General features: G+C 40.9%; 1 long non-coding RNA gene across 18 annotated transcripts in view; it reads left to right on the top strand.

The window, feature by feature from the left end:
* Nucleotides 1-22,787, top strand: part of LOC111164421 (uncharacterized) — a 402,877-nt gene that overhangs the window by 347,356 nt on the left and 32,734 nt on the right. For 17 of the 18 annotated variants that reach the window (XR_016388300.1, XR_016388302.1, XR_016388301.1 and 14 more), the window contains 3 exons: nucleotides 3,607-3,817; nucleotides 9,249-9,375; nucleotides 12,466-12,586. This is a non-coding gene — a long non-coding RNA (uncharacterized LOC111164421). The remainder of the gene's footprint in view (nucleotides 1-3,606; nucleotides 3,818-9,248; nucleotides 9,376-12,465; nucleotides 12,587-22,787) is intronic. The other variant, XR_016388293.1, reaches the window with a different exon arrangement.

Here is a 22,787-nt window from a genome sequence, read left to right as displayed (position 1 = left end):
CTGAAACAAAGCAGAAATAGAGTTAAATTCTTAAAACCAGATCCCTTCATACCTCTTCCAAACTTCTGTTCACTATTCCTCCACTTAGTCTGACTTCTTTGAATGGTTCACTGCTCACAAGCCTACAATTCTCAGCCTCCTTCTTATCTGAGAGCTTCTGTAGCTCTTTGTATCACAGTACATATCAGAGAAGCCAGAGCACAGCTGGGGTTTAAGGAATGGTTGTTGAATGAATGATCAATGGAGAAATATGGGTAGACAGCAAGACTTCGGGCCCTGGTCTTGATGCTGGCATCATTATTCTCCTATCTTAGCAGATTTTCTTAAACTGTTCTCCCTGAATCCCCAGGAATCCACACACACACAAATTGTGGCGATTATAATAGAAAAAATATATTTAAACTTATTAGTAATGCACAGGCTCAGCAAAATGTCAAGTTTTTCTAATTTTGCTGGAATGAAATCAATTTAGTGTAGCAACACAGCCTCATGCTAATTAGAAGCCTTAACTGGCATCTTCAATTAAGAAAACTGTGAACCATCAAAATCACTTAAAAATAGTATTTTAAAAAATGGGTACATGATCTTTTAAAAACTTAAAGCCTGTTGGGATAAAAATAATTAGTATAAAAAACTGAAAACTGTTTTTAAAAATTGGGATTCAGTTTTAAAATCTGTAAAATGGAGATTGATTGATCTCCTAGGTAAATCTCAGATATTTATATCCTAGGTACAGATTAAAATTACCTCAGTTCCTATCTTTGTCCATTGTTATACCATCAGAAGGCCAAGGTCCTGTCTCTTTGTCTATTCCCAATTCCTATATCAGAGGTTGGGCTATGTTAGTTGCTAAACAAATACTTGTTGACTAGATAACTGAACAAGCTTTGAACACTTTCTGAAAAGGAAGAAAAGGAATTATATCCCAGGATATAAGTGAACCATTTAGGGAATAATGATGAGTTAGACCATATTGACTTTTAGAAATGCGAACTGTGAGGCCACTTGGAAACAGACAATTGGCAAGTTGAATAACTGCATTGCTGGTGGGAAGGGAATTAGGTAGGAACTCAATGAACCAAGCATCTCTTTGGGAATGGTCACAGACAGTGGGAACAAATAGGTAGCAATCCTTAGAAAGAAGAAAAAGAAACACAGACAGTTATTGCCTACCGAATTTATCCATACTTGCTGCCCACAAGTCTCTTTCTTTAGTTCATGAATGAAGAACTAAAAGGAACATGACCCATGAAGACTGAAGCAAGGACTCAAAAGATAGCGTTTGTAATGTAAGGATGAGGATGATGAGGAGGACGACAATGATGCTTATCAACATTTTATGATCATTTGCTGCGTACAAGACACCTTGCGTAACGGAGTAGGGCCTAAGGGAAGGAGAGAAGATGATAGATTAAGGAGATTAAATAAAATTATTAAGTAAAGGACCTTAACCTAAGAGGACTCAATCAACTCTAAGTCTTCTTTTCACCCATTAGGGTCAAACAGACGTATATTTGAATACAAGTGTGCCAATTACTCACCATGTGAAGCTTGGTGAGGTGCTTAACCTCTCTGAACCTCAAATTGATTACCTGTAAAAAGGGAAAAGGAACACTTAGTTTACAACACTACTGTGAGGATTTAATGAAATATTATATATGGAAGTAATTGGTTAACTGCTACGCAAATATGAGATTTCAACGATTAGCTATTCCTATTACTCAACACTTAGATAAGATGTACACAAACATGAATAGTAAGCAGTGGGTGATTGTGTAGGAGTGGGAAGGAGAGCCATGTGGTGAAAGCTGAGTGGTTGAAATGAGGCGAGAGAACTAATGGGAACCATATCACATTGGGTCTGCAGACCCATTGTCTACAAAACACTTTGACTTTTATTTGAGTGAAACGGAGAGCCGGTGCCATATTTTGAGCAGGGCATGAAAGGCATAAAATAATGTGTGTCTTAAGAGGATCACTTTGGCTGCTGTGCTTGGAATAGACCGTAGGGGGTTAAGGCAGGAGGGGAAAAGTCAGGAGGTTATTACAGTAACGCAGCTGAAAGATAATGGTGGCTTGGACCAGAGTGGTAGTGGTGGGTTGGTGAGAAATGGCTGAATTTTAATATTTTCTGACGATAGAGCCAAGAGTATTTCCTGACAAATGTGGGGTATGAGAGACAGCACAGATAATTCCTATTCCTGGATTTTATTTTATTTATTTAAAAAATTTTTTATTGGAGTATACTTGATTTACAATGTTGTCTTAGTTTCAGGTGTACAGCAAAGTGAATCAGTTATACATGTACATATATCCACTCTTTTTAAGATTCTTTTCCCGTATAGGTCATTATGGAGTATTGAGAAGGGTTCCCTGTGCTATACAGTAGGTCCTTATCAGTTATCTAATCTTTATATAGTAGTGTCTATGTGTCAATCCCAATCTCCCAATTTATCCCTCCCCCGCACTGTCCCTCCTGGTAACCACAAGTTTGTTTTCTACATCTGTGACTCTATTTCTGTTTTGCGAATAAGTCCATCTGTACCATTTTTTTCCCCTTTTTTCAAGATTTCACATATAAGCGATATCATATGATTTTTGTCTTTCTCTGTCTGACTTACTTCACTCAGTATGACAATCTCTAGGTCTATCCATGTTGCTGCGAATGGTATTATTTCATTCTTTTTTATGGCTGAGTAATATTCCATTGTGCATACGTACCACATCCTCTTTATCCGTTTCTCTGTCAATGGACATTTAGGTTGCTTCCATGCCCTAGCTATTGTAAATAGTGCTGCAATGAACATTGGGGTGCATGTGGTTTTTGAATTATGGTATTCTCCAGATATATGCCCAGGAGTGGGGTTGCTAGTTCATATGGTAGCTCTATTTTTAGTTTTTTTAAGGAACCTCCATACTGTTCTCCATAGTGGCTGTATCAATTTACATTCCGACTGACAGCGTAGGAGGGTTTTCTCCGTACCTTCTCCAGCATTTATTGTTTGTAGATTTTTTGATGATGGCCATTCTGACTGGTGTGAGGTGATACCTCATTGTATTTTTGATTTGCATTTCTCTAATAATTAGTGATGTTGAGCATCTTTTCATGTGCTTTTTGGCCATCTGTATTTTATTCCTAGATTTCCACCTAAGCAACTGGAAAGCTGATTGCCATCTTCTGAGATGGAGAAGCAGCAAATAGCCTAAGCTTGGATAGGAACGATCGGGAGTTTGGTTTAGGACATGTTGAGTTTGAGAGGTTGGTTTGGTATCCAAGTGGACCTATCAAGTTGAGAGCTGAATTTTAATCTGGAGTTTGGGAGCTAGGTCTGGGCTAGAGACATAAATCTGGGCATTGCTGGCGTGTAGATAGACGGTATTTAAAGAGATGCAGTGCAGCAGACAACTGCTCTTTACCCAAGATTGATTTCACCTTGTTTTAGCCTAGGTCTAAGAAGTGGGGTTTTCCCTAATTTCTCTTCCCTCCATTCTTCCTTCTACCTCTGCTCTACCCCAATAACTCCACGATACCTCATAGGATAGAACCATCCATTCACATCTTAGGTCCCTTGTACTTTGCTGGTTTATTCTTCTGTCTCTACTCAGCTTTCCCAGTGCAGTGACTGCCACATGTTGTTGGGATTTTGGTCCAAGCCACAGAAGAAGACAGTGAAGCTAAGCGATGCAGGAAGTAAACTCATGACCTTAGATTCGGGAAACTGGTGCACCAACCACTGAGAAACCAGAGATGGAGGACTTTTGCACAAGCATGAGCAGAGTATAAATCAACATCTCTGCCTTCAACAAAATCCGCATCGTAAGTGCAAGTTTATTTACTCTGTATATTCTGGGGGACAAATGCTTGGTATTTATTCAGAGAGGATACTGGAGAACCAGGAGAATTGTCTTTTGCTTTCAAGTAGTGTATACTTTAGAGGCGGAGGTCAATGCTTATTCATGAGAGACCATATCACGTACTCAGGAGAAAAGAAAGGGATGGATGGAGGGGTTGCTGAGAAATGAATTACTCTTATTTGACCATCACGTTCTAGAATAAATGTCAGGCCATCTGGATAGTCTTCATTAATTCCTCATAAGAATGGTCAATAGATCCATGATTCTCCAGAGAATACTCCTATTATTTTATGATTTATTTTATTATTGCAAAAATAATGTACCTTCTTTGTAAAAAAAATCATAAAATAAAAATAAACAAGAACAAAAACACAGAAAATTTCATGACCAGAGATGACTGTGAGATCACCTTTTGGGTATTTTTTTCTATGTATTTACTTATTTTACAAAAATGAGATCACACTGTACTTCCTTGTAGCCTTTTTCCTCACTTGACAATAGAGCTGAAGAATTTTCCATGTTGTAAGCATATGCCTACAACATCATTTGCATATCTGCCTATTACCGGTGTCATGGCTATATTATGAAGGTGATGGTGGGCTTGGGGCTTGTTTCACTTAATTTTTCCTCAGCATCTAGGACAATGATGGGTAACAGGATGCTCTTACAGTCACAGAATATTAGAGAGCTCAAAGCTCCCTCAGGCATCATCTAGTTAATTTCCTATTTTGCAGATGGAAAAGTTGGGACTCAATGTGTTAAATGGATTGGCAGTTCAGGTGGTCAGAAAGCCGCAGAACCAGAATCAAACCCAAGTGCCTGGACTCCAAGCATCACATCCTTTCACTACAAAGTTCAGACTCAGAGTAAACCCAACATCTGTGAAACAGACATGCAGTAAAAAGAAAAGGGTATACTTGGGCAGGAGAAGTTTGGGGAGGAAAGGTCTCTTGTGGTCCTTTTGGAACTTTCAGTTTTACTTCAAACCCTGAGATGTCAGAGGTTCATAGAAGGGTGAAGTTGCAGCATGAGGTACAGGGAAGAGGCAGCTTGAGGAAAGAAACTTAGGAGCTCAGGTTTGCAAAACCCACGGCTGTGCAGTCACTCAGCTCCAGCCAACACCCTGAAGGATGCAACAAAGCACTAGGAAAGTGAATGGCCACCCAGAGTCTCAATTCTGGTTTCACACTATATCTGAAGGGCTCCCATCCCTCAGCACTGGCCTCTAGGAAGCCTAATAACATTTCAACTTTGCTCTTGGTCAGGAATGGTTTTTCAGTTTTGACTTTGACAACCCAGAATGTTCCTGACTTTCCGGAATCACTCTCCAAGGCTCCTTGCTGTGGAGGGAGGAGAGTGGTGCTCAGAAAGCTTCAGGACACATTCAGCTGTGAGTGAAGAGCAAGGAATGCTGGGAGTTCCAGCCTGCTGTTGACATGACACCATCCTGCCAAATCCTCTTCATATTTCCACTGGTGTGATTGACCTGAAATGCACATGGGCTGCGCCACTTCTTCCCTAAAACCTTCCACGGCCTCAGGGTAAAGTCCACACCCCTTTGTGTAGCATTCAGGACCCTCTACCACCTGACATTTGCCCACCTCTGCCTCATCTCTGCCATTTTGTCTTCAGCAACACCAAACTTCCTATGGGTTCCTGTACAGACCCATCCTATTTTTTTCATCCAGTCCCTGCTTTCTGGAGTGTGCTTCCTCTTCTTTTATCCATGGTTAACCTCACTTAGCTAGATGTTGTACCCTCTCTGTCTACTTAAGTAACTCTAAAATTCCGTAGTCTGTGATAATGTCTGAAATATTCTCGGGAATTTTCAGTCAAATGATTGAACTTCATCCTAAATCTTATACTCCCATCTGGGATCAGTGCTATTTCACTCAGTGGCACATTCCAGATGAGATCAGGTGCGTTCAGGGTGGTCATAGAGCAGTGGCACATTCCAAATCACTGGACACCTGTGGGGAGCAAAAACTTACCAGACTTAGAATCTAAACAGAACCCTATTGCTTATTTTTCCCAGCTGCAAATTATCTGGATGGCATAGACGGTTTTCTCTAGTCCTGCACTTAGAATATTTACTTAAATACTGGCAGTGATAAAATTGTGGGAAAGAAATTGCACATTCATCAAAAGTAGGCAGCCTGATAGAAGTGCGTAAACGTGGCAGTCATCTCAAAGTTAAATTACCATATGTACGTGGTTGGCTTGTCATGTATGTACTTATATATTTATATACCCACCATCCTTAATCACTTACAAGAATGAATGTGTGCATTTAAGAACAAATGTTTGTGACATAAGCTAATGGCTAATTGAAAATTTCTTCTTAGAGGAGAAAGCTGGAAGACAATACCAGAAAGGACAAAAGCTTTGTATAAAGAACAGCAATACTTGCTAATACCACACAGTTTGATTTTAGCTCAACCTAAAGGAAATTCCTGCTGAGATGCCTGAAAATTATTATTTTTAAAGCATGCCATACCTAGCAAAGAGAGACAGCTCAGCTTGTCAGAAAGAACACTGAGTTTAGCATCAGGAAACTTGAGGCCAACTCCTTGCATAGCCTTTTCTGGGTGTGTGATCATAAGAAATTCATGTAACTTCTTCAAGTCTATTTCCTCAAATTTAATCTGGAAATAATGCTGCAGCCTTGCTATTAGATTTGAAAAACACAAAATACATGAACTTACGTTGAGGTGCTAATTAAATCTCATTTGCATTAATATGTTATTTTTCTATTCCCATCTGTATCATAAAAATCAGGGTCATAGAATCCAAAAATACTACTGCTACTAACACTGTTACAACTGGTGCTACTATTACAGCAACAATAACAACAACTACTATTACTAGCTGATATTTACTGAGAGTTCATTATACATCTACATTGTTTTGGCATTTTACATGAATTAATCATTTATGTCTCCTGAAACACCTAGGAAGTGGCTACTATTATTTTCTCCATTTTATGAGCAAGCAACTGGAGACCCAGAGAAGTTAAGGAACTTGCCTAAGATCACACAGTTAGTAATTGCAAGACTGGGATTTGAACCCAGGCTTAAACTCCAGAGTCCTAGCATTAAGAATTATACTTTCTTCCCTATCTAAAAATAATAGTAAAATTACCTTACCGTTGGATTGTTCTTCGTTCTTTCATAGAGATAATCTCATTTTATCCCCCCAGCAGTCCTTTGAAATAGAGGTTATTATCTTTTACAGACATGAAACTTGGGTCAAAAAGATTAGGGGATTAGCCCAACGTCACCCTGCTCCAGAATAGTAAAATCAGATGGCTGCGCCACTATGGTGGGAACCAAGAACTTCTCCCATCCTGTTTCTGGCTCTATTCTGCTTTTGCAGGCACGTCCCCCATTGAATATGCCTTCCACGAAGACCCCAGCTGAGTCCTGGTGTGTTTTTATTTGTTTTGAAAGCTCTCTCTTCTCTGTCATTCTTTCTGGCACTGTCTGTGACGCGTGAGACTACTTGTTTCTTCAAGCATCATGTGGTTCTGCAGAGCTTAGACGGAGTTACAATGGACTTCCAGATCAGGTGTCATTGGAATTTAAGGGAGTCATCCTGAGAGGAACACTCCAGGTGAAATGAACCTCTGAGGTCAAGGTCACCTCCTCTCCAGACTCTGAGCTCACCACTTATCCACACTTCCTCTGAGGGAAACACAAGTTCCTCCTTAAATAGAGCCTCCACGATGTCATTGCTCTCTGCAAATTTTAAGCGTGCACTCTATTTTCTGTTGTCTGCAGTTCTGAATACGCCATAATCTGGCCTTGATTAACCTGCCTAAGCCTGCCAGCCTTTTGTCTCCCAGTTATGTCATCTTTCTCTGCGCTGTCTCAGAACCCTGCGCTTAGGATGTTCCTTCAATTAGAACTCTCTCTTTAAACGCTTGGCTTGGCTAACATAGTCTTAGCTTATATGTGACCTTCCTTGACTCCCTGAACCACTCCTCTGCTCTTCCATGTCATGTAATCTCTTTAAAAAAGGATGCTCGGGCTTCCCTGGTGGTGCAGTGGTTGAGAGTCCGCCTGCTGATGCAGGGGACACGGGTTCGTGCCCCGGTCCGGGAAGATCCCACATGCCGCGGAGCGGCTGGGCCCGTGAGCCATGGCCGCTGAGCCTGCGCGTCCGGAGCCTGTGCTCCACAACGGGAGAGGCCACAACAGTGAGAGGCCCGCGTACCGAAAAAAAAAAAAGGATGCTCTTCTCATTTCAGCATTTGTTACGTTGCCTTGAGATTGCCTGTTTAATTGTCCATCTCCTGAACTATGCAATGAGCTCTTTGGGGACAGTGGGTTTTGGCATCTCCTATAAAGCCTGCACATAGTAGCTGCTCAATAAATAGCTGTTGATTAAATGCTCATTTCTCTTTCTGAAGTCACCAAATACTTTGAAAGGATCTCTTATGGATGTTCTTGCCTTCTAGACTGTGAGTTTTCTGAAAACGTTCTGCCTTATTCAGCGCTGCCTCTTCAGTGGCTGGCATGGAGGAGGCACTCAGTAAATGAGGAACTGACCAGAATTTCAGATCCTCTAATCCTGCCCATCAGCCTCTCCACAGCCTGCCCTGCCTCTTCTGAAATGCATTCCTCTCCACAATTGCTCCATCTTCCATTTTCCCTTTATTTTTAATGACTTCACTTGTGGTTTGATCTACATAATTTAGCATTTGCTTATACTATTTGCTCTCACTTTTCCTGTGTTTTATGTGTTCGTATCCCTCCCCTGCTAATGAAAATAAGTGTAAGCATAAATGGGATAATACGTTTTTGTATTATTATAACTTCTACCCACCTTCTTCTTCATATTTCAAAACTTATATACTCATCAGTGATAAATGCCCACATTTAATGAGCTCTTAAAATGTGCTACTTGTGAGTGCTTTTCAGACAGATTACGTCGATCTGCACAAGAGCATGAGAAGTAGGCACGGGGGAAACTGAGTCTTAGTAAGGCTCTGTCTTATCCAGGTGGTGAATGACAGAAGCAGAATTTAAATACAGAGCCCATGCTTTCAACCATTTCTACCTCTGCACCATTGATAATTTAGAAAAGAAGGCGAACAATAAAAATAATATTAAGAGCACCCATAGTTCCGATCCACTACTAGAGGCAGCTACTGCTACCATTTTTGTTCATGGCTTTTTTGTCTCTGCCTATGGTAAACAGCCTCTAGCTTGACCCCCACCTCCAGCCATTCACTCCCTTGTGTACTCCCCTCCTGTTGAGTGAGGGCTAGATTTAGTAACTCACTTCTAATGAACAGAATAAAGCAGAAGCAATTGAACATAACTTCTGAGATGAGGTTATAAAAAGACTGCAGATTTCATATTGAGTCTCCTTTTCTTTTTCTCTCTGAGATCACTCATTTGGGAAGAAGCAAACTGCGTATTGTGCGCAGACCTATCGAGAAATCCATGTGGTTAAGTAACTGGTGACTCTGATCCATAGCCAGCCAAGACCTGAGGCCTGCCAATAGCCAGATGGGTGAGTTTTGAAGCAACTCCTCTCCTGTTGAGCTTGATGATGGCTGCCCCATCAACACACTAATTCTGGCTTTTGTGTGTGAGAAAGAGCGAGCAGAGGCAGCCAGCTCAGCTGTACTTGGTGCCCTGACCCAGCGGCTGTGGGATAAACAAATGTTTGCTGGCTTAAGGTAGTAATTTGGGGGGTATTTTGTATATATTGCAATAGGTGAATAATACACAGTCCTATAGACATTTATCTAAATATGGTTGATCATCTGTGTTTTACTATTTATCACAGGTCAAAATTTAATTTATTGAGTGAAACAAGCTGATAAACCTTGCTAACAGTCTGTAAAATTCTTTTGTTTTTTTAATTGTGAAATATAGCCACATACAGAAAGTAGGCAAGGCATCCATGTGCACCTGAAAGAATCATACACAAACACCCTGGTCCCAATTTCAGTATATTTTATATTTTAAATAAAATAAATCTGCAAGGTATATGTAAAATCAGTCACGATATCATCTCCAAAGAGAATATAAAAGAGAAGAGAAGATAAAAGGCAAGCTAAATAGAGGGTACCATTTCAGGATGGTTTATGAATCAGGGTCTCTGAATCTTTCTTTTGTAAAATCTTTCTTACACACTTTTCTTTAACTGTCTAAAGAGGAAATGCTTAACTTTGTCCTCGGGAAGAAGTCTAGGAATTGTGCCATAGTGGAGCATATATGATAGGTGGGACAGAGTGGGGCCTCTGTACAAAACTGATAAAGGAATGAATGGACTTGGAATTAAGAACATGGATTTGAGCTCCTTCTCAGCTGATTGGAAGTGAATGATGTCATCACTTAACATATATGAGATTTAGTTTCCTCATCTTTAAAATGGGGACATGCTCATGAAGTTGTGAGGTTTAAAAAAAATAGCATTGTCTATATGAGGCCCGTTTACAGTGTGCTCAGCATATATAGCAAACCCTCAATACATCAGTTACTCTTGAGTAATAATTCTGATTTCAGAACACCATCAAATATTGATTTATTACTATATAAGACTTAAGTAAACATATTTATTTTATTTTATTATTATAATATTTTTTGGCCACACTGTGCAGCATGCAGGACCTTAGTCCCGTGCCCCTGAAGTGGAAGCACAGAGTCGTAACCACTGGACTGCCAGGGAATTCCCAACATATGTATTTTAAAATATCACAACTTTATTTCTTATTAAATGATAAATGCTCATAATAAAATAATTTTAAAGGATATTTTTTTTTAAGTGTGAAGAAGAAATCAGCAAATCACTTCAGAATTCCACCAGCAAGAAATAACCAACATTAGCTCTGGTGGACATCATTCCAAACATCCCTGTGCGTATATGGATGGGTTGGAAGAATGGAAGGCTAGTTAGGTAGATAAAAAGCTAGCTAACTAGTTAGAGATCATAATGCTTTTTAAAAATAAAAACGTTGTGTAATTACACTTGATTGTAACTAAAGAAAAATGAACTGAAGTGAAACTGAAGAAACTGCTGAAATTTAGATCATGTTTCTTTTTTCCTCCATTGCCAGTGGTAGTATTTCCTCAAATATCTCTCTAAGTAGGGTTAAGTAAAAACTTGATGAGATCAAATGTTTCATTTTTCTCTTTTAATATACATCTTCCAATTTTTCAGGCAATACTAATTAAAAATAACCTCCTACTGTAAAAGATAAAGTGTTTTTTGAGAAACCTCCACACTCTTTTCCACAGTAGCTTCACTAATTTACACTCCCACTGACAGTGTACGAGGGTTTCCTTTTCTCCACATTCTCACCAACATTTGCTGTTTGTGTTCATTTTGATGATAGCCATTTGACAGGTGTGAGGTGACATTTTATTGTGGTTTCTATTTGCATTTGCCTGATGATTATTGATGTTGAGCATTTCTTCATGTGCCTCTTGGCCATCTGCATTCCCTCTTTGGAAAAATGTCTATTCAAGTCTTCTGCCCATTTTTTAATCGGGTTGTTTGGTTTTTTTATGTTGAGTTGTACGAGCTGTTTATGTATTTTGGACAGTAACCCCTTATCAGTCATATTATTTGCAAATATTTTCTCCCCGGCAATTCCACTCCTGAGTATATATCTGAAAAAACCCAAAAATGCTAATTCAAAAAGATGCATGTACCCCAATGTTCATAGCAGCACTATTTACAATTGCCAAGAAATGGAAGCAACCCAAAGTGTCCATAACAGATGAATGGATAAAGAAGATGTGGCATATACATATATATACACACACACACACACACACACACACACACACACAATGGAATACTACTCAGCCATAAAAAGAATGAAATTTTGCCATTTGCAGCAACATGGATGGACTTGGAGGGCGTTATGCTAAGTGAAAAGTCAGACAGAGAAAGACAAATACTGTATAATATCACTTATGTGGAATCTAAAAAATACAACAAACTAGTGAATATAACAAAAAAGAAGCAGACTCACAGATATTGAGAACAAACTAGTGGTTACCAGTGGGGAGAGGGAAAGGGGTGGGGTAATAGAGGGGTAATGAATTAAAAGGTACAAACTACTATGTATAAAATAAGCTTCAAGGATATGTTGTACAACACAGGGAATATAGCTAATATTTTCTAGTAACTATAAATGGAGGATAACCTTTAAAAATTATGAATCACTATATTATACACTTGTAACTTCTATAATCTTGTACATCGGTTATACTTCAATAAAATAGAAAAAGATAAGCGATTCATCCTCTGATGCTTTCTCCCACCTCCTTTCTTTAGTCCTGAGTTTTGTTACTTTTACAATTTTAAAGTTAAAATGATTGATAACACATTGTGTTCAGCAATCAAAAATTTTGCTGTTGTGCTGTTGTTTAACCTTATTTAAATGAATGTGATCCCCATAACTAGTTCTTTGAACTATAACTTCTTCACTCTAGAGGTGTGTGTATGTGTGTGTTTTAATAAGTTCATCTTGCGATTGGATTAGTCTTCCAGCGTATTTTGCAAGAGGGCTCATATAGTTTCTGAGTTCTTTCATGTTTCAGAATGCCTTCAGTTTTAATATTCTTGAATTACATTTTCCTTTAGTCAGGGCTTTGGGACATAAATCTGATTTCTTCTCGAAGAATGTTGCTGTGGTGAAGTCTGAGGCCAGCTGGATCCCACCTCACTCCCTTTTTATCTGTCTGGATAAAGTCTTCCTCTATAGGTAATGTTGATCAGGATAAGTTCAGTGCCTCCTTGTAAATTGTACTGTTTTTTTCTAGTATATTAATTTCTTATGATTTGCAGATTTAGTATTTTTCTAGTATCACAAATATATATGAAATGACATTTCTGAAACACTCTCCCATTTGTTAGCTGCTCTCCTTAAAAAATATAAATGATTCTTTATGTGGGCCAACTTTGAAGTCTATTTATCATTATCTGTAGCTGATCTGTTCATTTATCTTTTTCCTTTGCATTCACTGTGAGGTGCTAAAGCCTTTTCTTTTTGTCATTGTTTGAATTTTTAGTTGTGCCTAGTCTGTTCTCCACTGGTTTACATTTATTTGTTTGATCCGTAAGGATGCTGCTTTGACCTGCAATTGTTTCCTCAACCTGGTAATCTGCCTTTTCAACCCAGCATATTGCTTCATCATCTTGTATAAATGACTCCATACTGAGTTTTTTATTGTTCTTTTGCAGATTGTCTTTCCTTTCCCTTTTGTGTTCTAGAATGCTTGCATAGTTGAAATGCCATTTTCCTCCCTTTTTTCTCACGCTTAACATGGAGAGCTCTGCCCAGATCTTCTCTTTGCTCTGATCCAATGTGGAAAGATACTATTATTCCTTTTTGGCTTTGTCTTTGATCAGGTGGTCTTGCCTTGTTACTTTTAGTTAAATTGATCAGGCTGAATGTTTCTTTCTGAACACTCTTCTGGAATCAGAGGATACAGGGCATGGGGTGAGAGCTTGGCTGAAGCTTCTGGTTGACCTGACATGGGTTTTCTTCTAGGGTCCCACAAAGTATCCTGTTCTGGGGCCTTCCACCGGCCATTTAGATGTGTCTCCTGTTCATCCCACCATCTCATCATGAAGCCACAGAAAAAGCTGGTCCCCAGTGGCTCTTCCTGTTTCTGTTGAGTCCTCTGTGCCTCACCAGTATTTTATTTTCATTGCAAGTGTGATAACGCTTGTTTAGTGTCATTTGTCATATCGTGTTACGCCCCTGCCCAAAATCCTCCCAAGGCTCCCATCTCACTCACTCAGAGCCATAGTCCTCCAGTTTTTACTGGGCCGTCAGCGTGATGCCCCCTGGTACCACCATCCCAACCCTTGGCTCCCTTGGCTTAAGCCACACTGGCTTCCTTGCTGAGCTTCAAGTGTGCCAGGCCCACATCTTCCTTAAGAAGCTCCCAGCAGTGGTTCTCCCTGCCTAGAACCCTCTTTCCCAGATAGCCTCATGGCTTCACCTTAGATTCCTCAAAGCTTGGCTTGGATGTCAGGATTTCACTGGGATCTTTCCTAAAGATGCTTTTTTATACAGCAGGTAACTGGGAATTCCATACCCCTTCTCTAAGAACAGACCCTGGCTCTGGGGCTCCAGTTCAGCCACCTTGCCCAGGAAGAAGCATGCGGGCCTCTAAGTGAGAAAGCGCTTCTGGAGGTTGTATGACTGGCTATGAGAAACGGGACTTCACAGACCCGGCCTGGGGCACTCAGCAGAGTAGTGGAGAGCCCTCCGCTGGGACAGCCTACAGAGGCTGAGATGTTGAGTGAAAACTAAACTTGCAGTTTGAAAGATTCTGTGAAGAAAATTTACAAAATAAAATAAACGAATCCAAACTGAACTAAAATTTTGTCACCTTTTTTCTCTTGCTCTGCCAAGTTTTCACCCAGACTGTGTAGAGGAGACAAGGACAGGCCACCACGGACTTCAGTTTTGGGCTTATACATATTTTTGACCCTTTGAATTAATAGCTGCTTGGAAATGGAAAAAGATTGAAGTAAACTACCTGCTGACTTCCGGTTCCAAATGATAGCTGTCTGGTGGGTCCGGAAGCTAAGCCGTTCAGCTCTTCTTGTGAAAACCGTAGCTGAGATGGAACGCTAAGACTGAATGTACAGCCTGATGACAGAAGCTAGAATGGTTCACGGTAATCATGGGGTAGATGGATCTGGATTGAGGATCAGCTACCTCGACTCCAGCATATGGCACGCTCTTGCTTTCCTTCATGAGAAAATTCCCCTTCTCAGGAGTTGTCCTCGAAAATAGTATTATCTCCCCCTCTTCTCCCATTTCTCCCAGTCCAGCCAGACGCTGGGAATCACAGGAAAGCCTGAACAGAAAATAGGGAGAGACTGAAGTAGTGTGGGGAGGCAAGTGGCCCTGCCAAAGCTGTGAAGTAGCTGCCAAGGCATGAAGTCTCTGGTGGCTTCTACCTGGCAGGGGCTGGGCTGGTCCCATCCTGCATTGTCTTCGAGAAGCAGAGGCTGGGCTGAGATCTGAGCAAGAGGGAAGCATATTCAATGCACGGCGTCCCAGGGGAGAGCCAGCTATTAAGCAAGGAGTGCACTGAAATCTGTGAGCAGAAATTGTGAACTGGAGAAGAGAATTTGACCCTTAGGGCATGCATGGAGCAAATCACTCTTCCTGGCTTTAACAAACACTGACAAACCAACCTTGTCCTGTCCAAGGATGAGTAAAACAAACAATATCATTATCAATACAAAGAAGGGGACAATGAAAAATCTTGCCCCCCAAAAAGGTGGGCGGGAGGAATAAGGTAGAGAAATATTGAGAACAATTTATCACAGAATCCAGATGGTCATTTCAGAAAACTGTATGGTACCCCCACAAACTGCATGAAGGTCTCTCTGAAATGGAAGCAGAATGTCTGGAGGAAAGATCTAGAGGGGAAAAAGACAAAGCAGTTAGATGGAGGAATCATGATGGGAGAAAGCAAGAAAAATATATGTGCTCAATGGGCAGTAACGCTATTTCCTGCTGTGTGAAGGTTTACCACGGGTGTGGAGGACATATCTGAGAAAGTCCCTCAGAATTTAGGGAAAAGGAGACAAAGGGTTGAAAGGACGAGAGTAACAATAAGTGAGATTTCAGAAATGTTGGCCAGAAAATGTAGAGCTGTGTGACACCAGTTAGCATTGCTGAGCTAAAGGCACAGAAGGCTCATGGGAGGCAGGAACAAGTAGCCCTGATTCAAGAAAACCCCAAAATAAGAGCCTCAAATCTATGTAGCCTGGCGTGAGAGGATTAGCCTCCCGAGATAAATACAAAATCCCGTAAATATGCAGAGGGGAAACAATGGGGTTGTTTCATATGAATAAAAATCAACCTAGCCTTCGTCTTCTTCTTTCCAGCACACTAAATGAGAGAAGATAATTTGGTAGCATCTATAGAGTTTCAAGAAGCAAAGGATGTGATCCAGGAATGTTCCATATATGTTCCAGTGAACATTCACGTGTGCAGTGAACGGGATGATATCACTGGATATGCAAAGGAGACAAAATATATTATCTGCAGTCCCTCCTTGAAAAACTTCTTTAAGACACATTTGCAAACTGAGTAATGAAACACAAGAGCTCAGAATTAGATGGTCACCATATAGAAGGACTCACAGTGAGCAGTGATAACAATTAAAGAAGAGATAAACTTCAATGTCACCATTATGGTTATAAAAAGGGATTAAAGCCTGAAGTTCATTCAGGATACAGAATGCTTATAATATATAAAATAATAATGTCATAACTGTGAGCTGGATCCCAAAACTTCAAAGAATTATTTTAAAAGACTGGGAAGTACATGAGATGGTGTGTGGAAAAGAAAAATAAAGTGCTAAACTTATTGTCTTACAGAGGACCTATGATTTCATCCTTGTAATGCGTTTATAGATTTTAGTTTTCTTTAGGTGTACAATGTATTTTCTATTTTTCCTAACTCAGATAAGTATTTACTTGATTAATAAAGAAACAGTAGAAGCTAAAGAAGCTAACAAAAAATTAAATTCCCTGAGACGAATGTGACCTGAAATTTTGAATATCTACATGGGCTCTAGTCTCAAAGGAGCCCTCTCTTTTTTTCATGTCTTTGGGAAAATGATACAGAGAGAGGTTAGGGTCTAAGTGGAAACCTACTGTGGCTAATGTCACTGACAATGTTGAGATCTGGCTGTCCCACGTTTTCCTGGGATGAAGGGGGAAGGAGGGGAAGTGACAAGGGATGAGCTCAAGCTTCTCCATAGTCTTGGCAAAGCTGTAAGGATGTTTCAACCTCCGTATGACCCAGGAACACTCCATGGAGCTCAGGATTCACTTATAGTAGAAGAATGAGGGTCTCACTCTTTTCTCTGGAGGAGAGCAGTGGCTGTGTGACCTCAGAAATATTATTTTTACCTTTCTTGATCTTTGCTTCCTCATCTGGAAAGTGGGGGCAATAGGTTTATCTCAGAGGTCCCTTAGAGGATTTCAACACATTAGGTACATAACGCATCTAATGTAGCAAGGGAAAGTGTAGGTGTTTAATTGACGCGCACCTTTACCTTCCCAGCACTTCAATATTTCTGTCAATCTAAACTTTGAGGGAAAGATGAGCATTCAGTGGGCTGGTGATCTGGAGAGTTCTGATGTGTCTCTGGGAGGGTTAGGAGGGGGCTACCAGGGAGATGGAGGACAAGGTCAAGGTGGAGAGGCTAGGATCTCACTCTGTGCCTTGCCCTGACGGCCACCGTAGTCGGCAGTTTCTTTCTCTTGACACAACTCCAAACTGCCTATGAAACATGTTCTGAGAGAAATCCTCCCCCACTTACATTTCCAATGAGGAAGGTATTGCTGTTTGATTCATTATCATTCCTAAATCTTTTCCTCTAGAAGGAAAAGTTGTTTGCAGTTATCCATTTTGAACACAGAATGGTGAGAAACTCAGGCTATTTATAGCTACCTATTCTTTTGGTTGCAAAAGACGAGCGCTTCTTGGGAAGACGGTACTTCCCTAATTCAGGCTCTTGCAGCCTAGAAAGGGAAACTCCTTTGATGAATCATTGACCAAGGCCAGGCCTTGGCCAACCTTGGTCTTTCAAAACCCGGTCTCTGGTACTGTATTCTCTAGGAAGTCTTCCTGAATCTCCCCCAAAGCTGGGTTATTTAATATCAACCCCACCTTGTTCCCTGATTCCTTCTACATTCTCCTCTGCATGGGAGAAGCTAGCCTGGAAGCACATTCCCTAGAATTTTGCCGGCAGGGGTTAGGGTTAGATTCTGCTAAGGATCTGCTGGGATGGTGTTTTGAAGGCCGAGAAGGAGAAGTTCTTATTTGCTGCAGCAGCTGTCAAAGAGTAGGTGTCAGTACATGTGGGATGTTGCCAATGGCTTCCTCCCACTCATTTTCTTGAGAATTCACCACTTCAGCACTACTGCCTGGATTGCAGGGGTAGCAGCTTCCTGGATTCCAGCCCTTGAAGATTTCCCTACCGACATGACTCTAACCCATCCCACAATTGTTCAAACTGTTAATTCCCTGTACTAAGTCCCTTTCTTCTTGAAATACCCAGAAAGCCTCCCATCTTCCATTTTAAACTTAGAAACACCAGACCGAGTTAAGCGCTCTGTTCTTGGCAGTTCTTTAGCACCTTTGACACAAATCAACAGCTCGGAGGTTGAGTCCACGGGCTGTGGAGTAAAGCAGAAACTTTCACAACATCTTAGACAAGCCAAAGGCTCTTAAAAAACCCCAAAAGACCTAACTGGGCAAAGAACTTGTAAAAGAATAGATACATGTATATGTATAACTGAATCACTTTGCTGTACACCTGAAACTAACACAACATTGTAAATCAACTATACTCCCATATAAAATAAAAAGTTAAAAAATATATATATATTCATGATAGAAAAGACATTCAGATTTTTCCCTCTCTTCATGTTAACCAAATAAAAATATTTTAATTTGTTAAAAAGAAAATGTGAGTGTGGGACTTCCCTGGCAGTCCAGTGGTTAAGACTGTGCTTCCACTGCAGGGAGCACAGGTTCATCCCTGGTCAGGAAACTAAGATCCCGCAAGCCCCATGGTGTGGCCAAAAAAATATTTCTAAAAATGAGAGGGCAAATCAAGAGCCTCCGCAGCTAACTCTGGCATGGAAGTTTTCAGCAGTATTTGTAGAATTAACAGAGTACCACGAATATGGAATGGGGACCTAAACCCGTGAAATCAATAGTAGTAAATTCACAGACCCCGATGAATCATTTCAGTATCACAGGGTTAACCACTCAGATACACTGTGACTCTTCGTGATTGGCCTCTTAGAATGTTGGTTTTTTCTGTGTTTAGGATACAACAAATTTATCTACCAGTGGAAAACCAATAAGTTTCCCAACCGCCTGCCACTTGACAACCACATTACTCTGGTTTTGCAGAACTTGACACCACTCACTAGCATAAAGAAAGGTGGAAGGGATTTGGTAAAAGATGATCCCTAGTCTGCTTTAGAATATGAGGTCCTCCTCCTTTCAGCTGTTCTTGCCATTTTACACCACTTCATCTTGGAGATCTGGGGAGGAAAATGACAGGCGTCAATCATCCTCAGATAAAATACCACATACACCCTAAAGCAGGGGCAGGCAAACTTTTTCTGCCTACAGTTGGATTCTAAGACCTTCAACCTTCTTTGTAGACGCTCACTCAGGCAATGTATATTTCTGCTCAGAATTACAGTTCTGACTCCCTACTCCTGCCATCCACGCACTCTAATGGAGGAAGACCCCCTGTTTCTGGTTATTCAGGCCCCTTGTAAGCCCCTCACTCACAAAGGCTGAGCACCTGAGCATATGGGCCTAATTTGAGGAGTGCACAAAGCCTGCCTGTTTGGTACCTGCAGAAGCCATGGTGAACGCTGTTCCTCTGCAGACAACTGATTCCTCTCCTTGTGTTCCAGCTTCCACTGTCCCTCACTGCTTTTCTGTCGTTATGGGGGTATTTTTAAAGAACCTTAACTACAGGTACATTTTTAGCTGTATAGTTCGTCAGTGTTAAGTGTATTCACATTGTTCTGTAACTAATCTCCAGAACTCTTTTCATCTTGCAAAACTGAAACTCTGAACCCATTATACAATAACTCTCTATGCCCCCTCCTCCCAGGCTCTGGCAACTACCATTCTACTTTCTGTTTCTGTGTATTTGCCTACTTTAGATGCCTCGTATAAGTGGAATCATAAAGCATTTGTCTTTTTGTGACTGGCTTATTTCACTTAGCATAATATCCTCAAGGTTCATCCACGTTGTATCAGAATTTCTTCTTTCTTAAGGCCGAGTAATATTCTATCGTAGGTATAGACCACCTCATCCACGGATGGACACTAGGGTTGCTTCTACCTTTGAGCTGCTATGAGATATACAAATACCTCTTTGAGATCCTGCTTTCAATTCTCTTGGGTATATACCCCAAAGTGGAATTGTTCACAACAGCTTTGCAATGAGCCACAACCTGTCACAGAAGTGTTTATTTCAATGATGTTCATGAAAGCTGAACTTTAGAATCGGTTGGCCGTTAGAAAAAAAAGTGGGACATCAAAAGCACAGGCAACAAAAGGAAAAATAGGGAAAGCCATTTTTTGAATGCCTGCAATAGAAGAGTTTGGCCTCTGATGACTAGGTGCACAAGATATGCTCTTCAGGGCACAATTCGGGTATGAGTAATGTCTACCTTTATAAGGTCAAAAATAGATTATTGTCCAGAGCCTCCATGAAGATGGACAGCATGTTGATGGCAATGTTTTCATGCTTTAGGACCAACACATCTGGTCTCAAATATAGGAAGAAATTATTGCAGCAACAATATATAGTTTCCAGATGTAAAGATCAAAAAAATTATAATTGTATTTTTATATTTCTGAGGAATCCCTATACTGTTTCTCACAGCAGTTGCACTATTTTACATTCCCACCAACAGTTCCAATTTCTCTACACTTCCAGTTTCTTCACTTTTTATTTTCTGGTGTGTGTGTGTGTGTGTGTGTGTGTGTGTGTGTGTGTTTTAATAGTAGCCATGGTTCTCCATTTCTCATAATTAAAAAAATGGAATCACACAATTTGGGAAACTGCATTTTTCCCTTTAATATCATGAGCATATTTTAAAGTCAACAAATATTCATTTATAATAGAATTTCCGATGTCTGCGTAGTTTTCTGCTCCATCACTTGCTTACTGTGCAACCCTGGCCAAGTTACTCAACCTCTCTCTGCCTCAGTTGTAAAATGGCATAATGAACACTTTAAGAGACCTTAGGAGAATGTTGTGAGGATTAAATGAGAAGAACCTATAATGGCATGTTGTCAGCAATCAATACATGTTAGCTGTGATTATCAATACTTTTATTATTGTTTGCCCACTGCATTGGTGGATGTAAGTAATTCTTTATCGACCTTCAGGTTGCTACTGGTTTTTCACTTACATGGACATTAGCTACATAGTTGCAGTCATTTCTTTCTTTAAAAACCATCCGAACAGGTCCCTCTTTTCAGGGGTTAGTTGACTGAAGGAGAAACTCCAGCCCAGCTGAGACCCAGCCTCTATTCTTGGCTTTCTCAGAACAGCTTTTGGTCACGTAGAGCAGGCCTCCTTACCCCTTCCAGAAAGACATTGCTCTGGCCGTGGTTTTTAAACAAGCCCTCTCATAATTCATTGCCAAGGTATCTCACCTGCAGATCTGTGGACCTGAAGTTTTTCTGGGGGCTCGGCATAATGATGCATGGCCTGGAGAAAGCTTAGTCAAATATTTACACGGAGGAATGTGGCATTTCCTACCCTGGTGCTCTGATTACCATCAGAGTCTTATCTTTCCCCATAAAAGGAAGTGTGGACATGTATTAAGTTGTCAACACGAGAAAAATATAAGGTCTGGAATAGAAGGCCTGGGAGACCTCTGCATGTTCTTCTATGTAATAACATCTGAGGGTAAGAAGGAGATTCAGTTGTGGTGTTGGGGGGTTTTTGAAGCTGGGAATCTATGAGGTCAGGTATAATTTGGTGGATCCGCCTTCTCGTTAAACTCAGGGGTTTTTGAGTGATCAGAAGGCAAGATGAGAACACCCCTTGTTCTCACCAAAGGGAAGGAAATGCTAATGGCCAAGACTGACCCCCATCTGAAGCATCTCAGTGAAAGACACACACATCAGAGAAGCCTCCTTCTCTGAAATGAAGCCGAGTATTACGTGGGGAGAGCATGAGTTTAGAGGCCAGGCAGAACTGGGTCGAAATTCTGCCTCTGACGCTCTAAACCTCCATTACTGAGCAGGTCACAAAACCCTTCTGAGCCCCTATCTTCTTGTCTGTAAGCTAGAGACAGCATGCCCTAACATACAGGTTTCACATAAAGATTAAATGAGATGATACGTCTGAAGTTCCGGTGTGATGGTTTGCTATAGGAGATAAAGAGTGACCACACCAAGTCGATAAGTTTCCAGCTAAATGCAGAGAAACTGGGTGGTTTCGAATTTGGGGCACTCTTTAACATGGACAAACACCCGACTTTTATTAGCTTTTTTCTTAATACTGAAAATAAGACTTCTAGGAGTTGAAAGACTCCAAGTTGGAAAGTATCAATCTAGACCAACATCATCACACACAAGCCTCACTATGAAATACTCATCTTAGCCGGAACGTAAAGACATCATCCCAACACCCCCAGCATACTTTATTCATCCATCCAGTCATTCTACCAGCACTTACTGAGGGTTTACTGTGCTCCGGAAGCTGCTGCGGGCACTGAGAATCTCAAGTTAGAGGAGGCTCAGTCCTTGCCTCTTGGATGACCCTAGTCTAGTGGAGGAGAGAAAACTCTAAATCAACCGTCTCCTGTCATAAACTGACAATGTGAGCAACACGCATAGTTATAGAGGCGTCCCCAGGGGCAGCAGACAATGAGGTTTTAGAATTGGAAGGACATTTAGAAGCCGACCAGTCCAAACCTCACTGATGTGTGGGCTCTGCCTCCATGGTCTCCCAGCTTTGTTTTCATCATCTCTAATCTCAAGGGTTTCACGGCCCACCTGCACTCCCAGCCCCAGGCAGCCTTTGGGCGGCTCTGACAGAAAGTTTTTCCTTAGGTTGAGTCAGTATTTGTCTCCTGGTAACCGTCACACAGCTTTATGGAGCTAATCCCGTTCTTTCGCATGACAACCCTTCAGGTACTGGAAGTCAGCTCACGGGCGACAGGCAAGTAGGGATAATTTTAGCCTCGCATTGCACAGGGGAATACTGGGCAGTCCGGGGACGAATCTGACTTCAAGAAGGGACTCTATTCGACACTGAAGACACGGTAGGCGTGTCTCACTTTGGATTTATTTGGATTTTAACCACTAGCCTTAATAATTTCACTGGACTTTATAAAGCACTTTAGTATACATTATTCCGCAG

This window comes from Delphinapterus leucas, chromosome 17 (assembly GCF_059928025.1).
Source record: "Delphinapterus leucas isolate spDelLeu-1000000601 "Yukka" chromosome 17, BTC_Dleu_Yukka2, whole genome shotgun sequence".
In the NCBI taxonomy this organism is placed as follows: Eukaryota; Metazoa; Chordata; class Mammalia; order Artiodactyla; family Monodontidae; genus Delphinapterus; species Delphinapterus leucas.
Note: the sequence above shows the minus strand (reverse complement) of the source record. Positions and strands in the feature narration are given on the sequence as shown.